The sequence below is a fragment of the Sturnus vulgaris genome, chromosome 1 (assembly GCF_052056855.1).
Source record: "Sturnus vulgaris isolate bStuVul1 chromosome 1, bStuVul1.hap1, whole genome shotgun sequence".
NCBI classification, from domain to species: domain Eukaryota; kingdom Metazoa; phylum Chordata; class Aves; order Passeriformes; family Sturnidae; genus Sturnus; species Sturnus vulgaris.
This window is the reverse complement of record NC_142243.1, coordinates 126,593,992-126,620,014: the sequence shown is the minus strand read 5'-3', so window position 1 is coordinate 126,620,014 and position 26,023 is coordinate 126,593,992. Positions and strand designations below refer to the sequence as shown.

The following is a 26,023-nucleotide window of genomic DNA, read 5'->3' as shown; positions in this document are numbered from 1 at the left end:
TTGACCAGAAAGTGCTAACTGGCAGTTACTATCAAATTGTATCATTTTATTTTCTGGTGCATCATTTGAATTTTTATGGCAGCCTAATGCTTCTCATTGAAATGTATCACAGTGCCAGAGGAGGCCGACTGCAGAGCTGGCTGGACAGAGTGTGCCTTGGTGGGTCCTTCCCAAAGAGTGTCACAAATCACACCCACTTGATCCACCCACTCCACCCAGCAGCCTGTATTCCCCACTTGCCACACTCAGCCTCACCCCTCTGGCTGCTCTCATCTACCCTACTTGGTTTTGCTTCTTAGCTTCTGAAGGCAGAAAACATTCATTACCACCAGCTAATCTGTCCAGCACTTCATTAATTCCTAATCTAGTTTATTCTATTTTTTTTTTTTTTTTTTTTTATTATTTTTTATTAAACTGCAGTCTACTTCCAGCTGCTGGAAAAGGAATGATCGCTCCAGAAGTTTGGAGGGGTGGGGTGTCTTTTCCAGTCCGGCTGCTGCTGCTGCAAGCTCTCCCTCCCTCTGCTGCTTCCCGGGATTGTCTGCTTTCTAGTCTCCCTCCCGTACTCTCAGAGCAGATCAGGAAAAGAAGCATGTTTTACTCTGATAATAGTGCAAATGTGGAAAAGAATTGTTGGTAAACTTATGCTGAACCATACTGATTTATCAGAAAATACGAAAATCTGTGGTTTGTACTTTTGTTGTTTTATTTCTACATTAATATTTTATCAAGTATTTTGCAAGAAGCAAAAGAAGCATATGCTGACAAAACCATTAACAGAGAATGTCAGCTATTCAGAATGAAACTCAGAAATGCTTTCCAGATGTGATTGGAGATGTACAGTTAATCATTTATTATGCAGAAAGGGATACTTTTCTTACTTGGCCATCTCTAGAAAGGCATTGAAGCATGAAACTATATTGAGAGTAGTCTAACTTTTCCAACTGATCGTTACTTTTCTTTTGGCTGCCATTATGGTTCATAGAAAATGCTGTTTCCCCCATCAGCACAAAGCATGAAGAGCACTACTATTGTCTGACTTGAAGACTAATACATTTCCATCAAGGTTATGTAGAAAAGAAAATTAAGCCTCATTGCTAATTCTTATTCAACATGCTGGGTATACCCTGTCTAAGCATTGCCTAGGCATTGCTCTAAGTTTATTCTCTGTAGAGGGAGACACAGATATCTTAAGGGCACAAGTCTGACTTTACATAGGTGAATAGCTAATTCCTTCCTGATTTCAGAAGGATTTTAAAATTAAGTTTAGTGTTTGGAATGCAGAATTTTCACCTGGACACTGCTGCTAAATACTGGAAGTTAGGTGGGTGAACCTAAGCCTGACCTAAAGCTCAGAAAGTCAAGGAGGGTTTCCTCATGACGTTCATCAGTGTCCTGGCTGTTCGTTTCAAGCCAGTGGGAGAAAAAAAAGCAAAATACTGGATCTTCACAGTCTAATTCACTTTACTTTTTCTGTTTTGCTGTTCAATCTGTATGTTTAATGTCCCTTCATATACAAACACTTCTACTTTTCTTGCATTTTTTCCTACATGACCTGAGTTTCTAACATATCATGTAAGTGGTGAGATTCAGTCCCCCATTCATATTTTCCAGAAACATCCTTTGGAGTTTATTTACAAAGAAACCACAGTGTTAAGTAAGAACTCATTTAAAATCTCATTTAAATGACGTATTTTATTAGTGACTCAGATTGGGGGGTTCTCTCTGAAATACACTGTAAAATCCTTTTTATTTACCTTCCAGACTTTCTCTCTGAATTATTCACCTCTTTTTGGCTCACTAACAGTATGTCTCTGAAATTATCTGTAAAGAATTCTGTTAGTGCATATATTTCTTCTTTGTCTTTTGAGAATACTAAAGTAAAAGAATTTATTTTCTTTGCCATCTCCTGATCATTTTGGAATGACTATCCTCTGGTGGTCTAGCAGACCTAATGACTCCTGCAGGCTTTCTATTTCTGAGATACTTTAACAATTCCTGTTTAGCTGTTCTAGGTACCTCCACATATTTTCACCTCATAGCCAACCTCTATGTTCAGCTTTATTAATATCACTTTGGCTTTATTTCCACTTTTAAGGATACTTTTTCTGACCTGAATAAATTCTTGTACTATATCTTGTAAGCTAGCTAACTACAGCCCTCCAGTTTAAATATTCTTCTTTCTTGACGTGTCACAGGCAGAACTATATGATCTATTTATACTGAATAACATCTTTCCTGAACAAAAACACTTTCTGAATTTTAAAAAAATAATCTTTACCTAATTATTTGTTGGGGGATTGAGGTTGTTGGGTGTTGGTTTGTTTGTTTTCTGCAATTACCTGACAAGTAGTCTACAACATGTATAGCAATCCATGGATTTTTTTTGCAAACCTACTTGTCGCAAATACTACTTTAAGTTTGTCTTCTTTACCATATGTGTACATGAAGTGGTCCTTGGGGCTTTTTTTACAGAAAGACTACACAGATGCTATTTTAGCTTTTCCTCCAACCCAGATCACAATGTTGGAGTGATTTGTAAGAATCTTCACCAAGACATCCACTGCAAATTACTCCAAAAAATCTTCTGTAAAAACTGGATTTCCTGGCTCAGCTGGAGCTGTACTATTAAAAATATAGTATACTGACACATGGTCAAACTCCTCTGACAGGAGGAAAAGATAAAAGTCTGCTCATCAAAACCAGTAAAAGTAGTAAAAAACAGCAGTACATTCCTGCCTTCTTGCTGTCTCTTAGCCCCTTTTGTTACTGTCTTTCCTTGCCTTCTCAAGCCCTAATCTAGAAAATTCAGACAACAAACTTTTGTGTAATAACCTGAATATTATGAAGCTTTGTGGAATGTTCCAGTATTCTAGTATTTTAGTGTGCTTGGGATGCACAGCCATCACTTCACACATCTCTATCCCCTTTCCACAGTAGCAGAATACTTTCCATTTCAGTACTGTGCTTCAATACCTCAACCTGTTCTTTTCTTGCTGCATTGTTTGAGATCAGCAATTACACTATGCTATTGATTAATATAAGTCCACTGCCAAGTTTGCTGGAGACACTTTGATGGCATACTCTGAAGATGAGCAATATCACTTGGTTCTCAGCATAACGATGCGTGACTCACAAATACTGAAATAGAGGAGATGGCAGACATAGATTTTCTGAATTCAAAAATGCTGATTATATCAAGGGGCTCTCCCAGGGCCAAGTCAAGCATTTCAGGTCACCCAGTCCTGCTGTAAAGCTACTTGTATCACAGCAACAGAAGGGCATGATTTGACTTGGTTTATATCCATTTTGCTTTTTACTAAACCAGTGCAACATAATAGATAATTTCCTCCATCTTTCATTTGCTCTTCAGTTAAGTTTTTCAGTTCTCATTGTTCTGTGTACTGCACTACTCTTACCTTTCCTAAAAGTTCATCTAATTTGAATCCCCTTTCTTCCATACACAGCAAATGCCCCACACCCTCTTAACTAATTTTCATTGCCAGCAATATAATTCTACCTTCCTGGAAGCAGAGGACATCTTTTGCCTATAGACTCCTCACTCACAACTGCCTAATGAGCACAAATCTACAGTGCCAACCCAGCTAAAGTCCTGAAATACCTTGTGAGGTGACTCTGTTGATACCACTGAAAATACCTCGGCAAAAGCTTCTGAACAAGACCTGAACTTAACATTTGTTTTTAATGTCTTTCGAAAAGTAGATAGGAGGACCCATTTGCAAGTGTAATCCAGACTTCCTACCATACATGCACCTTTTCATTTGCTTATAGCTTCAAAAAATTTTAAGTGCTTGAGTTGAAATCAGCTGTGCTGCATGTTGGACAGCATTTTTTTTTTGTTGCTGTTGTTGTGGGTTTTTTTGTTTGTTTTGTTTTTTGTTTTTGTTTTTTTTTTTTAATCTGGAACCCAAAATCTGGAAGACAGGAGGATGTCTTGTACCTGGTAAATCTGATTAAACTGTCCAAATTCAGCCAAGCAATACAGCTTTTAAAAATTGTACTTACCCACATTTAGAAAACCTCCCTGCACTGAAGAGTGACATTCTGCTAGGAATCTGTAATGACTGAAGATACTCACACCCCCCCACAGTGCTGAGAGCTCACCAAAGTGCACAGGCAGTCACATCCCACTGAGCATCCACAAACCCCTTCACCTAGTTCCTGTGTGTAACCAAGGCACATTCCCTCCTCGAAGAAGGACTACGACTTACATAGGTCTTCTAAAATACAAATTCTCCTGCCAGCTTCCCTGCACAGCTAGACTGCAACCACATTGTCCTTACTATGGTAAAACCAATATTTCTATTATTACTATTATTATTATTATTATTAATTTTTTTAGGTTTCTTTTTTTTTTGGGCTCTGTATCATTGTAATGGGAGCTGGCAGCTACAGGAGAGCAGGAGCAGCGTGTTCCCTCTGCGCTCATAGGTTGGCAGAAGCAAAAGAGGTATGGAAGGGAGATTTTGGAGTCAGAGAAAGAACTGGAGAAAAGCAAGCAGAATGTGGTCTGAGGAAAAGAACATAAAAGCCTATGAGATGGGGAAGGGAGGAGAAATCGAGGTGAAAATTAGGATCAAATGAAAAATAGATATAAGGCAGGAGAGTAGGACTATAATCAGTCACACACCAAACTACAGCACCAAACTGGACTGCAGGAAATAGACCTGGCTGGGACCAAAAGTGCAAAAATACACAGAGAAAATAATAGGTGAAGACAATGATTACTAGGAAGTGAGATTAGAAGCTTAATTTAGAAACATAAGGTGTTCCCCCATGGCCTAGTATTAAATCCCTGATTTTTTGTTATTATAATTCTTCTTCTTGCTTATTGCGCTACCCTTCACCAGTGTTTATCCAGAGAGAAGAGGAAAACATTCTGCTACTCTCAGCTGGTTTGTTAGCTTTAGTAAGGGGGGTCTGTGTAGCAAATTCAAACCCACTGATGTTTCATGTGACTTCTAGTAGAGTACTACCTGGTGAATTTTTTTCTCCCAGTTTAAGTCTTAATAGCTATGGGACTGTAAATGCAAATCCTACCCTCCCCCTTTTGTTTTTTATCGCAAAAGTAAGACACTTGAATATCCTAAAAAATAAATACTCTTCCCTTCTGACACTGTATTTAATATCTTGATCAAGCTCTAACTTATGCAAAACCTCTTGCCTTATTCACTGCATAAAACTATTGATACTTATTTAGTGAAAAGATATTCAGGACTTTGTTCCTTACTGTTTAACATGAAGCCACATGTTCTACTTACTGCATCTCTTCAACTTATTCTGAAAGTAAAATTATTCTTTTTCACTATTGACTTCTTACTGCTGCACAAACATTAATGAATTTATCTTCATTATCTCCTAAGAGATGAGTAGGCAATTCTGCAATTTCAGAAAGGGAAGTTATACAGAAATTGACGTTAAAAAAATCTAACTTGGAGAACCCAGTTTGATACAGATGGGACCCAATTTTTTCAAAGTACATAGCACTATATAGCACTTAATATGCTCAAAGCACAGCACTGATTGCTTTCATTTGCAGCTCTGTGTGTTCAGCACTTATTTAACACTATCGTAGAGCTTCCAATCAAGCACTTAGAAAATGAAGGCCACACAGTTAGTGAACTCCTATGAAAAGGCTGGGTAAGGTGACCTGCTTAGGAAAAAAAAAAAAAAGAACTCTCCAGCAGAAACAGATATGGAAGCAAGCTTTTCATTGTCTTAAATATACCACATTATTTCTCTTCACACTCTGTGCACAAGGATTCTTCTGCACGAAGTAGGCTGAAGTTTACAGGGATGGTATGAATAAAAGTGTAATATTTTACTGATTTACTTCACTATACTAGATCCAGCTTAGCTAATTTAGGAATAGTATTTAGAAATAGGACTTAGGAACTTAGGAATTGTGCAGTGACTGTAGTTAGCAAATATCATAGTGAGGCAGGTATCTGTTCTAATAATGATGAAATGTAGTAATTTTGAGTTGGCAAACAGTGTTTTCAGACACAATAATCAACTCATACATGTTGTAATTAGAAAAAATGCTGTAGCTTCTCTTATGATGGAAAGAGACAAGGAAAGATGAGACACAATTACAGCTGGGGAGATGTGCTACATTTGTGAAAATTATTGTTTTCTTTTTGAAACAAGATGTTTTGATCAACTCAGCATAAATTAGTTCCACAGTTATCACTAAGATGAAAAATAGAAAAAAATATGAACTTTTAAAGTATTGGCGTGGATTTTCTTTGGTTGAGTAAAGGTATTCACAGAAGTTGAAATCTTCAGAGGTCATACTACAGAAAAATGGGCTTAAGTGAACATATGACATTTGATTTCCAGAAGTGCTCAGTGTTAATCTTAGCACCCATGGGCTGAAAGCTGAGCAGTTCTGAGAATCTCTACAGTCTTAAAGGAATTAGTGAAACGCCACACATTAGGCTCAGAGGATTTTTACCAATGCAAAATAGATGGTCAACACCTGGCCTTTAAGCAGATTTTATAGTCCTCATAAAACATATCCTCCATACACACCAACCTACAAATATATTGAGAAAGTTCCCCTCATTTGAAATCATGTGTTCACAAAACCATGTGTGCTGGGCTTTGAGGTCTGGGGATTATAATAGCCACTCGTTTATAGTAGTATTTCACTTGAAAAGTGGAACATGATGTGAAGCAAGCAGCACATAACTTCCAAAACCAGGAGAAAAAAAAATAAAACAACCCTATGAAGTTTCTTATAATAAGAGCAAGATTAATTTAGGCACCTTCATAAAAAATAAAATAAATTCTGCCACTTACTGTATACTTAATCCATGCATCTTTAAAGACTTCTATTTTTAGTCTTATACAGCATCTGAGCACACAATGTTGAAATCTTTTTTAGATATGGCTAAAAGAGCTTGAATTTGTTTTTTTACATCTTCTATTAATCTTTTTTTAACAAAAAAAAAGAATCTGTGAAAATTAAACAAGTGGTTGTTAGGCACAGTCCTGTCTTTATGCTGCTGACAGAGAGTCAGATTTGCTGTTCTGGGGACATTTCTGTCACACACATGAAAGACATTTGAATCTGACAAGCATTTCAGATAACCATGTGAAAATGCAAGATGAAGAAACTACTGGAGGCACCACAATTTTCTAAGAACCTCTTTTTTGAGATACACTCCCTTTAGTATCCCAAAGAAGCTTGAGTAGATATTCTTTTTCTCTCCAATATGTACAACATATTCATTTGCCACTCATGGAACTTTTTAAAATAGATTATGTGATTAAAGCTCTAGTTCAATTCACTGCAGAAACTGAATCCAATATTTTGCTTGCCTGTTTTATTTGCAATAGCCTCTGTCCCAAAAGCACAGGTAGGGGAAGGAAGAGGGGCTTTCTCCTCAGAATTTGTTGTGGAGATGAAATGGGGCATCATCAATTTCATATGAACAGTATTTGGGCAGGAACTTGCCATTAGTCTATCATTTATATTTATCTAGATGCTTTTTGAAAGCTTCCACATCTGGTGAGGACAGCACACTCGACATAGTCAAGACCAGCACAGATAAACAAACTTGTTATACTCTCAAATGAGGAGGAAATAGGAAAAGACTCTTCATTCAAGACTTTGGGGAGTTGGCATCTATTTTGTACTGCATGTGACAATGAGGTGACATTCCTCACTCCTCATTCCCCCATCTGCAGCACACAATTTGTCAGACTAACAAAAGCCATGTTTTAGCTGATGGCTAAGAGGGATCACATGCATGTTTTTGTATCTTCAGAGAATGTCAGCCTGGCAGGATACTAAGCTCAAATAGATTGCATGACTTGTGCCCATTTCAAAATGTATGCATACAAGTACTGCAGGCAGCTTTTGGAGACCATCTCATGAAGTTATTACAGAGCTGAACATCATTAAAAATAGAAAATATTTTGTTCATATATATATATATATTTACAGAGAAAGAAGAATCAATTGAAAAGTTGACTTCAACAAAAACTGTGAAGACAAGGGATCAGAAGTATACAACTTTGAATTTGCTCCTAACTAGGGGAGCTAGAACTTCAATATGAAAAAAGAAACAAAACCAAGCTGAACATTTACATTTCATGTGTCACAGGGTTAAGTAAAACTATTTTGCACCTCTCAAATAAGGAAATTCAGGCATCAGTGTAAAAAAATATTTTTTACCTTTATTTAACTAATACATTTAAAGTCAACCTTAAAAATAGAAAGAAAATACTATTTCATCAGAATTTTATGAGCTATGACAAGCCCATATATGCTGCATTTCCAAATAAAATAGAAACAGGATTGGTCAGAAGGTCTATTTAGGGACACGGTATGTATTTCAGCTCTTTCTGAAAAATCAGCTACCATACTCTTAAGAGAAACAAGCTGAAAAGGAATCTGATTCAACTAGATCTTCTTCCTCACAAGTTACTCATTGAAAATCATATAAGAAATACCACTTGAGACTACCATAAATGCAGCATAACTAAGTTTTAACTCAGCCCTTAGTTTCTAATAGAAAAAAAAAATCAAAGGTGAAAACAAAATTGCTAAATACTTCAAAGACAACATGCAAGTTCAGCAGCTTTCAGTGAATTTCTTCAGAAGCAGTTGCTGGTCAAACTTTAGAGAACACATATTTCATGTATGTTCCTTAATTCAAAATAGAAATGCTGTCATTCATTCCCTCATAGCCAAAAAATGGACTACTACTGTAAGCCAAGATCTACTGCTTAGCCCCTGGCCACCAAAGGCAAGTAGGGTGCTTCTGTGGGCTAAGTTATAGGTGTGTATTACTGCTGGCAACAGGAAAGAAATGTCTTGTTGCAGGAATGTATGAAGAGTGGTCAATTTTTGGAACTTTTATGGAGTCTCATGATAGGCGCTTTACTCGCAATATCAGCTTAAGAGTTATGCAAGAACACGAGCTTTCACTTGATAAGAAAGTGCAATGAAATAATGTCATAGTTCTGGGGGAAAAAAGAAGAAACAATTTTAAAAACACTACCGCCTTTACATAAGGCCTAAGCAAATAGAAAACCTAATACTCAACTCAAACATGCTACTATCAATTATCCAGAGTACAGGGGTGGGGTTACTTAAATAAAACAAAACCATATGTAAACTACACTAAAAGAGCACATTTAGTATATTCGCTTTTGAAGTAATTCTCCTACTTCCACATGTAAACAGCAACCTATGGAATGAAGAATAGGTGTTAAATTGCAGTGAGCACAGCAGACCTGATAGAACAATATTTATTTTGTGTCCTGTATTCTGTAACTATGGGCTGCAGCCAGCAGTGTGGGCGGCAGATGGGCTCCGGTTGAGCCACAATCCACGTAATCAATTCATTGATAATTCAAATCTGACTTCTTTATAAATATCAGGAATTTTAATGCACTCTTATGACTGTTGAATTACGGAATTGAAAATACTGCAAACTGTCAAAAAATACAAGCTACCCTCCAAAAACCTTCCTCCAATTAAATTCCCTTGGCTGTAACTTAGAATAACTGTAAGCCTTGTAAAATCGCTTTTACTGAATGTCTCCACCTATGTTTTTCCCCTCCAGCTACAAGCATATGAAAGAAAGCTGAGAAATGAAGAAGTTGTGAAATTTGATAATTGGGTTAATGATAATAATAAAAAGAAACCTTTGAACAATTGAGGACAAAAAAAATCTTTTATTGGGAAGACGTTTTCTTCCTCAGATGAATTATAGATCAACTCTGTGGAAAACACTGTTTGATAATTATTCTAGGGCTCCTATGATTAAGAAAACAGTACACAGCCTGTTCCATTTTAAAGAGTCCCCACCCTTGCTTAAGCAGAAATGCAGTTACAATAATTTTATGGTACATAAAATGAGAACAACTGGCCTACCAAGTAACAGCAAATCCACATACACAGCTTTATAGATGTACAGGATCATTTAAACCCTGCTGTTTCATTTGAATTGTGTTGAATCTTTTTTTATCGTTTCTTCATCTAACCTAATTTTCCTAAGCCCCTTATTTAATATTCCTCCTACTGTTTGTTTATTTCTCATTGAAAGAGCACAATAGCAACAGAAACAATAATTTCATATAAATAAAGGCTAGAACTGGCGCTACATCTTCTAAGAAGTGTGAACATTCCACTATCTCTTTCGATTACAGAGCTTCACAACTTTTCTTTGTTAGAGGAGAATCTAATACGACAAATAATCAGTCATGAAGAATGAAGCAGAACTCTGCTAGTGACTGCTGAGCCCAAATGATGCATTGTACAAGGAAGAAGACAATACAGTAATTCTTTGTAACAGAGAACACCAAAACAAAAAGAAGCACACAGCACAAGCTCTAAACTATTATAATGAACTCTGGGACTAAAGACCAAATCTTAAGCTTTGATAAAGTTGTTTTCAGCAGCACACAGATGCCTAAAAGATGGTTTAAATGGCTGGGAGGAAAGCTCTGAAATGAAAAGGATGCCCAGTGGCACAGAGCCAATGTAGTCAGTTTTCATTCTAACTACAGAACTAATATCATTGGACATTACCAATTCCTATGTGTAGAATAAGATATTCCAAACAGCCTTAAACTGACCTAAATCACACCAGTTTCAAAAACTTTTTGGGAATTTACCTCGGTTAACTCCCTAATTTTTAAATACAGAGTCACATTGGGACATTGGCGCAATTCTGGAGACAGGTAAATTTCTCAACACTCGTGGTAAAAGAATATTAAAATTTCAAAGTTCTTCAAGAGCTGGAAATAGAATAAAGTTTGGTTTGCTATCTACATTTTGAAAATGAGAAAGCACATCAGATTTTCTTCCTGAATGGAGCTATTAAATCCATTACAGAGGAAGAAAAGTGAAGTTTATAAGAATCTTGCCCTCTGAGAATTTCAATGGGTAAAAGCTGTGGAAATTTCACTTTATTGCCACTGTTCCGCCTACCACATGGGAGCACTTGTAATATTGATTAAATTGGACATGGACAGCAGAAAAGTATGTAACATTTAACATAGCCTACAAATGCAAGAAAACAAAACCAGAAATTCCATTTGTTATTGCAGCGTCTAGAAAAATATGATGGGATGTACCTTCAACGCCACAGGAAAACAGTAGTGCCTGTGTTTGTGTCAAGTTTTTGGAGAAGCTGCCATACCTAACTCTCAGTTTCCAGAAACACTGACTTAAACCCAAAGCCAGATCATCTTGGAAGCCAGTTGGGAACTTGGACCCTGTCTCCTGACCTGGGCCAGACATCAATAATTCTATCATTCCACCCATATTTATGGTTTTATGCTTCAATATTTATAACTCAAGAAGTTTCATGTGTGTTACCTCCCAAACTGAAAATGCTTGAACGCCAGGTGGATTTCATTCCTTCAAGAGATTGTTTGGCTCCTGGGAGCAATGAGGATTTTTTTGCCCTTTGGGGTCCTTTAGTCAGATATCTTGCTCCAGGATATATAGAGTAAAATTTCTATTGCAGGAAGATGCCATCTTTCATAGTTCAGTATTTGCATTTAAAAAGCTATGGCTAACTTTATGGGGAAAGGCTTTCCCTTTGTCCTTGCTGAGCAAAGGCCTAATTTTTTTTTTGTCCATTCTCAAGTGTCTTTCCAATCACATGAAGGGGATCCCATCTAATTTTTTTTTTTAATAAAAGTGACTAAATTAAGGATGCTAATACTTTTCACAATCCATGAAATGATATACTGCTGTTTTGATCGAACCGTATTAACTCATTTTCAGAGATACTTTTTTTCAAAGGCTTTATTCAAAGACCCTTCTAATTCTAATTTGACTTAAAATTAATCAATGTGGTGATACTCTCTCTCTGCCATAGCTTATCATTATGTAAGGAACCTAGTATTTTCCAAAAAAATCGTAATGGCTCTTAGTCTATTAATGGTCTTTAGATTATTTTCTATATCACAATTGCTATGCCACTTCTGCAAATGTGCCTAGATTAGCACCACCCACCCTTGGATTTGCTCTCTCTCATGAAGTGCTTGACATTTGCACTGCTTTCTCAAGTCTGTTCCTTTAGACTAGAGAATTAGGAGGTGGACTTCTCTCACCAATAATTTTGTATGTCTTGCAAATTACAAGCTTCAACAAAAAGCCCTTGGGAAAAGAATTTAACATTTTCTAAACAAAACAAAAATCCCATATTGCCCACATTGCAACTAATAGCATTGTTTTTCAGATATCACGTGTGTTGCTGAGAATTCTGATAGGAGAATTAAGCTGGAACTTCAGATCTGTTATGACAGTTTTTTGGTTTGTTGTTTTTGTTGTTGTTGTTTTTTGTTTGTTTGTTTTTTAATTAAAACACTCTAACAGTATAGGATTGTCAGCAAATATATCTAGAAGACTTAAGAGATTCTGTGGAAATCAGTTGGTATGGAATGTAACCAAATAATGAAAACCAGCACAACATGTATATCCCCTAATGGTGAATAATATGATAGAAAAACACTATTTGCTCATCACTATTTGTAACTATAACACATTTATTTCATTAGAATCTTTAGGAAAACTAAACATCCAGCTTCAATTATTATTACTTAACCAGCCCAATTAAATAAGGGAAGAGGGACCAAGAGATGATCATTTTAGGTTTTGAAGCTTCCAGGATAATTTTTTTTTATTCACAGCTACACCTAATATAGCTGAGTAACACAAACACTAATATCCTGTTTCTTACCCTGGATAGCAAATCTTGTACTTCTTAAATCTAGCTCGTCTTGGACTAATGCCACTTTATAAAAAGGACAGCTTATCAAATATTATTCAGAGATCTCTGAAAACAGTAAATACCAGTATTTTATTACAGCTCTGGAACAAAGGCAAAATTCTGCTAAGTTCCTAGTGCAGAGCACAACTAACTGGAAGTCTGGATGTTTCATAAGTGAGTTTCACCAAAGGTATCACACACTGAGATTCCAGGCCCATGTGTCATGCCCTGAAACATCTGCAACAGAACATAACATTCTTAATAAATGAGATAAATAAAAGCGTGCATTTAATGAAGTAATCCTGAAAAAAATCTATTCATCCATACAGATGAAAACCTGTTTATGAGTTTGCTTGGTGGGAAAGGAAATTTCTAAGGGAGATTTTTCAGTTCTGTTGAAATACACCCGGAGTATTTCTGTGAAAAGTCAACACGTGAGTTCAGCAGTGTGGAAATAGATATATACACCACAAAGATTTTGATAAAAAGAAGTTGTGCAATCCTTCATATCTCCTTATATACAACAGCAAAAAAGAAAATGCTTTCCATTTTGTCATATTTAATAACACCTTGAAAAAAAGCCACACATACTTTAGAGTTATGTAATATATTTCCATGTTTTAGAGGAAGGGAAGGTAACTACTTAGAAAATGTAGGTTTGCATTTTTATGCTAAATTAATGCTAATTATATTGCCACTTATACCACATTCACATCCCACTCTTGCAAATTGCTACAAACAATTAAGAGCAAAAATCCATTCAAGTTAACAAAATGACAAGCTTTCTTCTACTTCAGAGTATTTTTAGGTATGGTATGTTCTTAGCCTGAGTTGGTTTTCAGCTGTTCCTGTAATTCGCAACTCCTCAAAATAACTCCATAACTCTCTCTCTCTCTTACTTTTTCCCTTTTTTTCCTTTTTTTTTTTTTTTTTTTTTTTTTAACTCTGTTTAATCAGGATGGGGATCTGAACTGTGAGTTTATCCAAACCAATCTCTTTTTAGTGCTTGGGGTTTTTGCTGTGCCAAACCACTTCTGGTGTTTCAAGCAAGGCAATGACAGCATACCTTCTTGTTATTATTTATGCATGGAAGGCCAAACCAAATGCTTGGGTGGGTCGCTGAAGACGTGAAGTATGTAGTTTTTTCCATCCACAGGACCCCATTTACATTTAAATGAACTTGCTCCTTGTGAAAGATTGGCTCCAGCAGAGAATACCACATGACCACAGACATTGAAATTAAATCACAATCACAAGGATAGAAGCCACCAACATACTGCTAAAATCAACCTACAACACATATCTGCATAGCCTTAAATATGTCAGTAATAAAGAGAAAATGTTCCATTTAATTTTATAAGATGCATCCCACTATATTTTTTTAAATCCATGTGCATAATAAAACACTGCTGCTGAAAGCAAGAGTCAAAAAAGTAAAACACAAAGCTACCTCTGCCATGGCTGGATTTCTCACAAGCAATAGGAAAATTGTCATGTGCAGCTCCAGGCTTTAAATGGATGATTTCTCCTGGCTGATGCTAGAGTGGCACTGACTTGACAAATGTGGGAAAGTCCTCAGCTGTGAGATGGGGGCTTAGGTTGTGGGCTCTTGGTCAATTGAAAGGTTGCATTAAATGTAAATTATAGGACTGTTACTTAGATATATACCCTTCTCAACCAGGTGAAAGGCAAACAGCGCCCTGCACTAATTCACAGATGAACTGGTGATAGGCTTGCTGAATAAGGCAAGCAGGCAGGCAGCAGGCAATTATAATTCTCATCTTTGAAGGAAGGAAGGAAAGGTATTTTTATATAAAACCATATTAAATTTTGGTTTTTAAGTGCCTCTACGTATTTCTCTTTTCAATTTATATGGAAAAGTATTAGGCAAAAATCTACAGCAGAACTGGCAGTAAATATCACAGAAACAATTGCTCTTTTATTAAATATTTATTGAAAAAAATTCCTGTGCTTTCTCATTTTTCTTCTTCTGCTTCCAATATTTATTTACAGCTGATTATTAACATCTCCCAGTGTAACAGTTTCATCTGTACAGAAGCCGAAGGGTAAAAAAGTCACAGACCCCCTCTAACATGACCTGTAGTTAGACACAAAACAGTTTTCCCAGTCACCGCTTGGCTTCCTGTCTGTGACCTCTGAAAAGCATTGGAGGCCAGGGTTAATGGCCTTTCCAATCTCTGTGATAAGAATTCATTTTGTTCTATTACCAGCAGTTATCTCAGGAGCCTGCTGCATCACTTCAGCAGGGTTCAATCAATGAGAGGACCTAATGAAGTAACCAGCTGTAGCTCTATTTCCCTGGTCAACTCTATCAGACAAATAAGATCTATCAGTCACATCTTAAGGCCAGTCCTAGAAACAGCATCCTCACACGCTGAACCCATATGCATATGGACCAATGATACCTGGTTCTTTCTTTTTAATCTTCCTTTTTAATATGGCTTTTCTAACAGAAAATGGAGCAAAATGGGTTTGAAATGTTGCATTAAGAGGACAATAATGCTGGATTAAGAAACAGTGGATTTTCAGAACAGCAGGAAGCATTTGTATTAATAGCAAAAATAGAGTAAATTATATTGAATGTCAGATTTTTCCCCTCCAAGCAACCCCTATTCTCCTCAGACAGTACTCTTTAAAAAAATTGTTTATTATTTTCTGCCTTAAATTACTACGTGTCATAAAGTTTCAATTGCAGGACTTAATTTTTAGTTTGTCACTTAGGAAACAATATTACGGTAATACTCTTCAGTTAGATGTCTGTCAAAATAGTTGTCAGTCAATTTTATTTTATATTTAAGTAAGATCAGTGAAAATAAAAATGTTAATTTTAACAAATTGTAGATATATGTAATTTTGTGATTTTTTATAATTAACTTTATGCTCTCATACTTCAAAAAGGGCTTAATTACTTAGAAGTACAAACCTCCTTTAAAAGGCACTGGATTTGAAAATTGAAAAATAAGGAAAATAATAATAAAGGCCAACTTCAGGACTTCAGAGTTGTGCACATCAAAGTATGACTTTATAATTAATTAGAAGGAACAGGAGAAAAATTCAATTCATATTGCTTGTACCAAAGTGTCCAGTCTGACTTCATCACTAGGTGTGACAAACTAAATTGTACCAGGCCACTACAGGCAAATTACTGAAAGTGTTGTGGGAAGGCATCTTAGAAGAGTGTCATATTTGCTGAAATGTTGAAAGCCACATGTAGCTAGGTTTATTTTATTAGGTTAATCTCAGTGAATCTCATGAAATGAAATTTGTATCGTTTTAACTCAACTGTGTGCTTTGTCAAATTGAGATAAAATAGTCTTGCTATGTGCTGCTCAGGAGAGAGACCATATCCATGAACTAAAGCTAAAAGTCATTACTATTCAACATGCATACACAAAGTGTACATAAATGTCTATATAATTAAAAGCTAGGTATCATTTTGCATATAGTAATACATCTGATGGATTATGACACAAATTCCAGAGAACATGTGCTTCATATAACTGCTTATCTCTCTTTTCCCTATGTGCAAAACAAGGGCATTCTTCTTTTGCAGTCTGCCTGCACCAGTAAAACAATATGAATATTACTTGTAGAATCAAAGGAAATCCAAGAACTCTTCCTTTTTAATTTTAAACCACCTTATTGAAAAAGACGGAGAAGAATGCATTTTAGTAGTGCAATTTGGTATTTAAGGAAATCACATTTCTGCCAGAGATACCTGGATACATTTGAAAAGGACTGAAATATCTATGCTACATATGTAAACAGATAAGATTATGCCTCGCAGGCATTTTGGGAACATCTGTCAATTTTTTATGGAACGCACTGATTGTGGGCTATTGATTGCATTTAAACAAAGTTGTTTCAAAAAAAAAAATCAGCTAACAATTCGTGTAGAAAGGACTGATCAATATTTAAATGACTCTCTTTATTGATTTAAAATTAACTTTCAATTAAGAGATCCATAGGACTCTTAACTGCGACACTTATCCATTCAAGAGAAAATAAAGGTACATTTATCGATACACTTAAACAGCAGTGGCTGGTTTCCTATTGATTCAGTCATTTGCGCTGGGATTCGTTAGCGTCATCTGACTTTAACTCGCTTACCAGGTCTTCACAGTGTGCCATGCTGAAAGATGCAGGAATGCACAAAACGATACAGGGGAAGCAAACGGAATGAGTGTATGCAGAGGTAAGTCATACTTATGCTTTTTATGTCTCCTAATGAAGGAAGAGTCCATTTAAATACTGCCTAGCTTCTGGGTTTGGTCAAGCACAAATTCCTGTCAACTGACCTGTTATGCACTGCTTGAGACAGGAAACATAAAAATGAATGAAATTTTTCATATTGATAGGTAACAGTTCTATTGGCTTGTATCAACTCTAACAAGATCACCTATTTGTGTGCATTGATTAACGCATAATCCATAGGAAGGTAAGCTCATTGTTTGCAGAATGATTTTAAGTGGCAGTATCATGATGTCCTGCATGTTTCTCTCTCTCTCGCTCTCTTTCTCTCTCTCTCTCTCTCTCTATATATATATATATATGTATGATATTTAATACCAATATAATTTAATATTGTTATATGGAATCAGCCATCATATGGATTTTGAAAGACTTACTGAGACATTTGAAAGTAAACATTGTGTGTATCTCTGTTTTAAAGAAAAACTCAAATATATTTGCACTAAACAAAAATATGCTACAAGAGCACAGCTATAACTATAAACATGTGCAAAAGCATCAAGCATCAGTACATTTAAGAACACAAATTAAAACCAGGACTGTAATTACATACTTCATTATTTATATGTATTCTGGGTATTTTAGTATACTATGGAAGCTGGACATGTAATCTCTATAGTTAATAATAGACCAAATTCATCCCAGGTGTAATTTCATTGAAGTCAACAGACCTGGAACTGCACCTGGAATGAATTTGGCCCAATGCTATGAATGCCTCCTGACTCTCGCCAGCCTAGATTTACATATAAGATATAACACAAAAATGAAATAAAAATAGAAGATGTCCAGGAGGCATAGCATGTTTACAAAGCAGAGTGGTAATAACCTTGCCTGATATATATGTGGCAGTGCTTTGCTCAGCCAGACAGTATCATTGGGAATGGGGGAGGGTTAGCTCTGACGGTGGCTCAGGTTTGCCTGTACCCCTTCATGTCATTGCCTATTTCTTTCTCTTTTTCTCTCTCTTTCTGTTTTTGAAGCCTCATAGCCCAGAACCGTCCAGTGAAATGAAGCAGCCCCAAACTGACTCATTTATTACCTATTCATTTGCTGAGATGAAATCTCCAGGAGCAAAAAATCCCGCTGCAGTATAGTGATGTTTAAACATTAAGAGCTATTCTGATCAACTGAAATTATTCCTTAAGCTGAGAACCACAAACAGAATGTATATAAAATATACTTGCATACATGATCGCCAACATTCTGTTTTATAAAAAAAAAAATTTGCTAAGAAACAAGATCAAATTCTTTGAAGCCTGGGTGTGTTTTTTATTATGTCAAGCTGCTGTTTCCATTATTTCTTCTTTTTTCTGTCCACTAAAGGTTAAATCGTACTTACCAAAGGCTCGTTTGCAGAGTTATGATATGAATCAGTGATATCTTTAGGATCATAATAAAAGAGAAAACTGGTTATGGACTTTTTCTGCTGGGTGAGAGTCAAGATCAGAAAGACCAGTGTACAAATGCAAAGCAAATACCCTCTCCTAATATTTCTAAATCACATAATGTTAGTGTAACATAATTTGGAATATATTATGATGGCTACAATTACTAAAAAGTACATGATGCCATTATTTCATACTGGAAATTAGATGATTATACTAATTAAGTGATAGCAGGTGGCACAATGACTGCTACAATCTTCTCTGATGTGCAGAGAGAGATGTGCATGGCTCACTGTCTAAAACACTCAGGAATAGTAACAATTGGCTTAAGCGGTATTCTGTCCCAAGATGCAGAATAAGGATTCACTTTGATTTAACACTTCCTTATCACATCAAAGAGGTGAAGGGACATCTTTATGGATTGGCTTAGGAAAAAAAACCTACCAGTTCAGCTTCTACCCCTGCATCTAACGTTTCTTGGTATAACAGAATTAAAGTATGAAATGAATTCCACAAGAATCATGTAATTCTAAAATGTCAGCAACCTTCCTTTAAATTGCAACTGGCCTAAATTCATCATTACTGCTTTTAAGTTCCTCAGTTCAGAATTGCTGTAGACGTGCTATTGAGTCTCTTAAGTCATGCAAACTGGAAATGCTGTAGTAAAATAAATATTTCTCTGTCAATAAAAGCACTAAATACTTTTAAGAATATATGTGGTCATTAAATACATTTGGGTTTTAACTCAAATTTACTAAGCCATATTTGCACATTATTTTTACAGCAGGATTTGAAGATTATTCACAATTTCACCAAGTTAGACAAATAATCCTCCAGTCCCGTGAGTTATTTCAGAGCTTGTTTTTCTTGTCCTCTCTGCTCTATGTTCAGATTGAAGTAAGGCAAGTCATCATCCACAATTAGTTTTCCAGACAAGTCATCATTAGTTTTAAAACTGCAAGGCATGTTTAAGAAGCTACCCTCTTTTATTTGGACTTCCATGTGCTTCTGGAGTGTGACCTGAGTTTAAGGATGGCAGAGGAACAGATCTACTGAAGAAAAACCACTCTGTGCAAGAATGCAACCACCATATGCCTAAGAGGCAAAAGAAGTTATTCTTATAAACGATGAAAAATAAATGTTATCTAATTTCTGAAAACCTCTTATCTAGTTTTATCTGTCTCTGTAGCATTCATTTCAGTTTTGTTACTGTATTTCTTACTACAGATCAAAAGCACGGCTGATAAGACTTAAGTTTAGATATATTTGTAACATGCAATGATATCTTACTAACATAGCTAATTCATTCAAACAATTACTGCCTTCTCTCTCTATGTCTTGCAAAGCCTTACCTGTGCCACAATTTGAAGTAACATTTTTGCTATCTGACTTTCCACAGGTGAATACAAGAGAAAGGCGGATCAGACAGCAGAAGGTGAAAAACTATTGTTATCCTCAGGATGTCGTGCATTACATTGTGGTGACATTCTCTTCTCAGTGATGACATGTGCAAATTAAAGCTACCCTACTCTTCTTCTGCTAAAACTCACATGATAACCACAAGTACTGTGCAGAATATGTTTTTAGCAAGGACAAAAAAGAAAGGTTTTTCCAATTTGAAAGTCTAAATGAACCTTATTCTTTAGAGTGGAACCTGAAAACTTGTGAAAATCACTCATCTTCATTTTCTAATGTTTTAATAGAACTTAATGAAAGGAAACAAAACTTCTTATTACAAAAAATGCCTTATGTCCTCCATGAATACCAAACTTCAACATTTAGAATACTATCATACAGATGTTGTTCAGTGAATTGATATAACAGGTGCATCTTTTCCAGGACAAAATTTGAGCAAATTTCCTGCAATGAACATGACAAATACCTCCCTCTCTGTGGCTAAAATAAAAAACAACTTTACTGCTGCATCCCTGGATATTCAATTACCTATGCAAATGGGAATGATGGTAGACAGTTACTCAGAGGCAGCTAATGGAGAAATTTGAACTTGTTGTTCAACTAAAGAAAATAACATTATCATACTATAGGCGTGAGGCCAGGTCTCTTACCTTCACATGTCACTGATTAGTTCAGCCTTAGCTGAACAAAAATCCTTAATCTTCTCTTTTTAATATTGAAGAGGTAAACCCTCTTTCACCTGCATGTGGAGTCTCCTTTTCATCAAAGCTCAGGAGATTCCAGCAACAAAATCAATGTATGCATGTTCAGAGCAGTTTTCAGGGTTTTGTAAGACAAATCTTTCAAATGGGAGCTAGTTTAATGCTATTGAGCTGAGTTTCGATCTGACAGAGTGAGTGAACAACACAGAAACAGTTCACTTACCACTGCTCACACTACAGGAGGTGGGAATCAGGTACAGCTCTGTACAAATACAGCTGTGCAATTTCTCAGTAAACCCTTACCCTACCTAATCCAATGTTAAATGCAACCACACAGGGTTTAAACAAACAAAGACTTAAGAAAGAAATGCAATTTATTTCTTTACAGTAAGGAGTGACAATTATAGTTTTCTCGGACAAACTAGTGAAAATTAATACTAGCTCTGCTAAATTTAATAGTTGTGCTACTGCTAAGCTGATTTTAACTAGAGCCTTTTCAGATTCTGTGTCCTAACAGAAAACTGTTATCTGAACTATGATTTACAAATATCCTGTTCTGCATTTCCCCTCTGTTTTAAAACTTCCAACAAACTTGCATTCTGGATTTTTTTTTTGAGGAAAAAATAATATTTAAAGAGGACTTAATTTTATTGCCATATATTTTAGGTCAATAAGAGTTGTGGTATAGCTTTGCACAGACAGATTCTTTTGTTCCTATGCTCTGATTCTTTGAATGCCAATACTTCAATCAGCTTAGAATCAGAGACAATTCATTCCTCTTCTGAGAAAATGGTATTATAGCCACATGTCCATATCACCATTACGTCATGACAGTCTCCACAATCATACATCTTATTAGAAAAACGATTGCTGACAATCTCAAGATATTCAGTATATGGAATAATAGAGTATGTGCTTCTTCTGTACTATTTAGATTCCTTCCTTTTAAACAAGCTAATGAGATTTCTAAAATGCTTAAACATACAACCAGAGTGGCAAAGTGTAAACTAAAATTTATCAAACAAAAAAACCTAATACTTAAAAAATGTATGTTACAGTGGCAACATGCCCATGTTGGTTTTTGACAATTCCAGATGTATCAATGGGACAATATTCTACTAAGAGAGCCAGGGACTAAAGGGAATAGCATTTGTACCCATCTAGTTGAAATACAAAGTTCCAGGCCCTCAAAAATACAAACATCAGCTTCTTCTGCCATTATTCAGTTCAAACCCACAGCTCTAAGCAAACAAGAAATATGATTGTTGTGTTAAGTCTGTGTTAGCCTTAAGTGTTCCTCCTTTCAGGATGTGCAGGTGAGGTAATGAAGTTCTCTTCAAAAGGGACAAATTAGTACAGTTCCTTCTGCTATGCTTAAATATCTGAAGAGTTTTGGCTGATGTATATAATAATCTTTTGTAATCCATACAGAAAAACTAGATGGAATAATGTAGCAATGCATGTTTCACACACAATATATAAACAAATTAGTATAAATTATAAGAGTGAAAGAAATACAGGACCCAGGGTAGGTTCCTCGTATTAGCAAAATTCCAGCAGGCTAGCCATCTTCTTTACATTAAAAATGTCTATTATCTGGTGTAATTGAATAACTCTCTGATAATTACATCAGCATTTTAATAGTATATAAATAACCTCTCCTCTAATTACCATTTTGTTAAAGTTTTCATATACTGCAGTGCTATGAAAGGAGGCTCTTGGTAAAGCACTTCACCCTTTCAACAACAATTAATAATTCAATTAACAGGTCTTTTTTAAAAACAAAAGCTTATAGAGAAAAAGCAAGGAGGTTCACAGCTGAAAGGAGAGTGCTCTGTTATGCTATAATCATGGCTTCATGGCTGTAGTAGTATCAAATTTGTTCATGGCTTATTTCTCTTTCAGTGCACCCCCTCAGTAGAAATTACACCTGCTTTTTGGTGCCGTGGAAAAAATCCAGTGCACATGCCTCAAAATACAAGTGCACCTATCTGGTTTGGAACTTAAAAAGAGGCATTTCCCCATGCCAATTTATTTTTCACATGTGATTTTGTATATTTGTTTTTAAAAGAACCCACAGAGACGGTCATATCATTGAAGTCTTGGCTTTATGAATTAGAGGGGAAATACATTGTCAAAAGTAGAAACCGAATTTTTCTCCCACCAAACATTTCGAGTCACACTTTCCTTTTCCCTGGTATCAGGGAAGGAAAGTGAAATGCTTGGCTCAGAAAAGCACTGTTGAACAGAAGATGCAGTCCTCACTCATGCATAGCCTGAGTGAGAAGCCAAGCATCTGAAAAGCTTTGAATCATGGGTGACCCTGTAGCAAAACAGAATTGTGTTAAATGAACGGCTGACAATCACAACTGTGGTTCACATAGCAGTAATATTCAGAGGCTATAATAAGATCTGCAACATTAATGTTTTCAGACTTTATAATCAGTGTCATATTTTGCTAATTTCCAGGCATTTTATTTACCTCATGACAGAGAATGCCCCAGTTAAACTTATATCTACTGTCAGACTTGCAAAACGTCATCTCAAGTTTTACAGAAACCTCATTCTTTTTAGAAGTAATTAGTTAAGGCATAGTTTGCATGGCAATTAAAAACCACTTGCTTGCAGAAGCTTGTAAGCATTATGTAATTTTTTTAAACTACAAGTACACATGCATATTCTTGCCTCCAGCTTAAATACAGTGAATGTTGTAGTTGGTTGCACAGGAATTGTCTCAAGAACATAAAAGCAAGCCAAACACGATTGTATTCCAACTAAAATTGCTCTCTTTATACCGTGTATTGAAACTTGATAACTGTTGGTTATAAAATTCCTTTGATTTTCTGTAGGTAATAAAATACTTTGGCAATTACTATTGACAGTTCTGGATAATCTTGAAGGCTGCCTTGCCTGAAGAAGATGAGTGTTACAAATCACTCCACTGAAAGAGGGAAGAACAGCAGCAGGCAGCAGACAGGTTTCAATTTCACAATGCTGATTATCTCATTCGTGATTCTATGCATGCCTAAATCTGAGGATCCCTCAAGCAGCTATATGGACTTCTACTTTTAAAATGCCTATTACGCTTTCATACTTTTTGCTGCTTCCTGAAGAGTGCCATTTCGCCAAGCTTAAATAGCAGAAAATTGCACTGCTTTTCCTCTGCCCATCTCCTCAATCTCTATTAACCTGCACAAGAACAAAGGAGTATGATAGTCCAGCTATAGGTTGGGAAATAGGTTTGAAGTTGTTTTTCATTTACTGGTACCTATCTTCCTGATTCATAAATGTATTTGAACAATAACATTATTTTAATACATTATCTAACGACTGAAAGCGTAGCCTTTAATTACATCTCTATTTATACTAATAAATACGCTCTGTGATCACAAATACATGCAGCTATTGTTTACACGGGCATCAAATGATACCGTAGTGCTGTCAGCATGTGTCAAGGCTTAAACAGAAAGGAATAAAAAAGAAAAAAATGAAAAATGTTGCGGATTTTTGTTAGCTCCCTTTTTTTTTTTCCCTTTCTTTCTTTCTATCTAGGCTACAAGAGAACAAACAGAAGCAGCTACAAGCAGACTGGAAAATTGTTGAAGCACCTGGTTCTAATGCTTGCAGTAGGCCTTTATTAGATGTCATAAACTGAATGATGCATTACTCTGTGGACAACTTATAGCCTGCAAATGTTGAGGTAAAATGGAGGACAAAGAATTCTTTTAAAACAAAAAGGTTAAACGTTCCTTTTTAATCAAACAACACTTATTAGATGGAGGAATCATAACAGGCTCACAGAGATTGGAGACTATTTCTGCTAGTTTTTAATGTATTTCTGTATCACCTTAATAAATAAAAAGCATTTTACTTTAATAATTCACATTTTGTGTATGAGTGATTTACAGCTGATCCTACATTTCACCTTTATCATTAAACAGAGGAAAAACATTTAGAAATGCTATTGTTGATATAGGTTTGGCAACCCAATTTCAAATCTAAATAGTTGCATTAAAACCCAAGTAGTCAGTCAACCACCAAACAACAAAGAGGTAATTTTTGTCCATCAGAAAATGTTTTAAAATAAGATCTGCTTTGCATTTAAAAAGATAAAAGAATGTTTTCTAAAATGACAGTTGCTGGTTGGCCACAGATTCTGGGCTTTAATCTCATGGCCTGCTCAAATTTCCCATTATGTCTGGCAGAGGCTTAGGGGGACAGAGAGGCTGAACTGTGGCCCTTTGACAGAGGTGGAGGGGGTTTCGGCACGGAGACACACAGCTGTTGCTCACAAAATGCAAGTGTTAGAAAACCTCACTACCAGGTTTGGGTTTGTTTTGGTTTTTTTCCTTGCTGCTAATAAAAACTTAAAGTGTTTTCCATGCTTTCTATAAACAGTGCACTTAAGTTTTATAATCTAGTATATCTTATTAAGCGTGAAGTCTGCTGATCCCTAAATTATTCATAACATGGTCCAGACTGATTAAGATTGGCTTGTTAAGGAGCACAAGAAGCAATTAAACTGACAAGGCAGTGCGGCCTTGATGTATACATTTATTATCACAAGAATACCCAAAGTGAATGCCCTTATTAAGCAATGAATTTCACCTCACTGGCCTTCTACCATTGCTGCCACAGGCAGAGAGAGCTAGGAACAACATGTCAAAAGCTAACTCTGAGGAAATGCCTATCTTCAAGTGAAACCGATTTTGTAATGAACCTTTCAGTTCACTCCTGAGGTAATAAATCCTGACTGGTGCATTAATTACTTGATAACATCCCATCAAAATGCAAATGCAGCACTTGACCCATAGGAATGGCTCACTAGCTGTTAACTCTTCAGGGTATACATAAATTGTCTGTTTTCTTTTATCAAACAGGGCATTTATTTCCATCTTGCTAGGGTGAATGTCACTCCTGCCACCCTCGGCCCCTCAGTGGCCTGACACCATCATTTGCAGAGGACTGTCACTATGTGCCGACATTCTAATTGTGCTACTTCTTTGCTTTGTACCTTTGAGGCAGAATTTCCAGCTCCCCCCCCTCCTCTTCCTTTTCTGGAGGAATCTTGCATGTCAAGGACAAAGCTGTAATAGCGTTACAAAGAATGACCCCCACCTCTAAAGTACACTAATCTTTCTTTTCAATGGCAATACATTAAACAAGGAATTTAGTTCCTTGAAGTGATTAAATGAAAGCTGAACATATCTACGTGAACTGCTACCCAACACAGGCAAGCGTGCATGCTTTTAGTGAGAATGCCACCAAAGAGTGTTTATATGCTTTAAAGACATTTCCTCAATCCCTTCATCGAGTGCTCAGTTTTGACAGTCCACAAGCAAATAATATGTCAAAAAGTAAAACAAAGTGTACTTCACAACACAAATTTAGCAACAGTGAAATGCGATGCATCACATGCTTTTCACTTGCCAAGAAAATAGGCTGCTTTAATTACATAAACTATTTCCACAATAATGCTAATGAG

At 36.1% G+C, this 26,023-nt stretch overlaps 1 protein-coding gene and 1 long non-coding RNA gene across 8 annotated transcripts in view; one reads left to right on the top strand and one right to left on the bottom strand.

Moving 5' to 3' along the window:
* The window catches only part of ZFHX4 (zinc finger homeobox 4), a 150,149-nt gene that overhangs the window by 30,762 nt on the left and 93,364 nt on the right, over positions 1-26,023 (bottom strand). The window lies entirely within an intron of this gene.
* Positions 4,179-24,421, top strand: LOC148225509 (uncharacterized). Of its 4 annotated transcripts, XR_015807790.1 has the most exons (4): positions 4,179-4,308; positions 16,899-16,980; positions 17,144-17,223; positions 18,017-24,421. It is a non-coding gene; the product is annotated as an uncharacterized LOC148225509 (long non-coding RNA). The 4 variants fall into 4 exon arrangements; XR_015807792.1 differs by lacking the exon at positions 4,179-4,308 and having other exon boundaries at positions 16,840-16,980; positions 19,206-24,421; XR_015807787.1 differs by lacking the exon at positions 4,179-4,308 and having other exon boundaries at positions 16,842-16,980.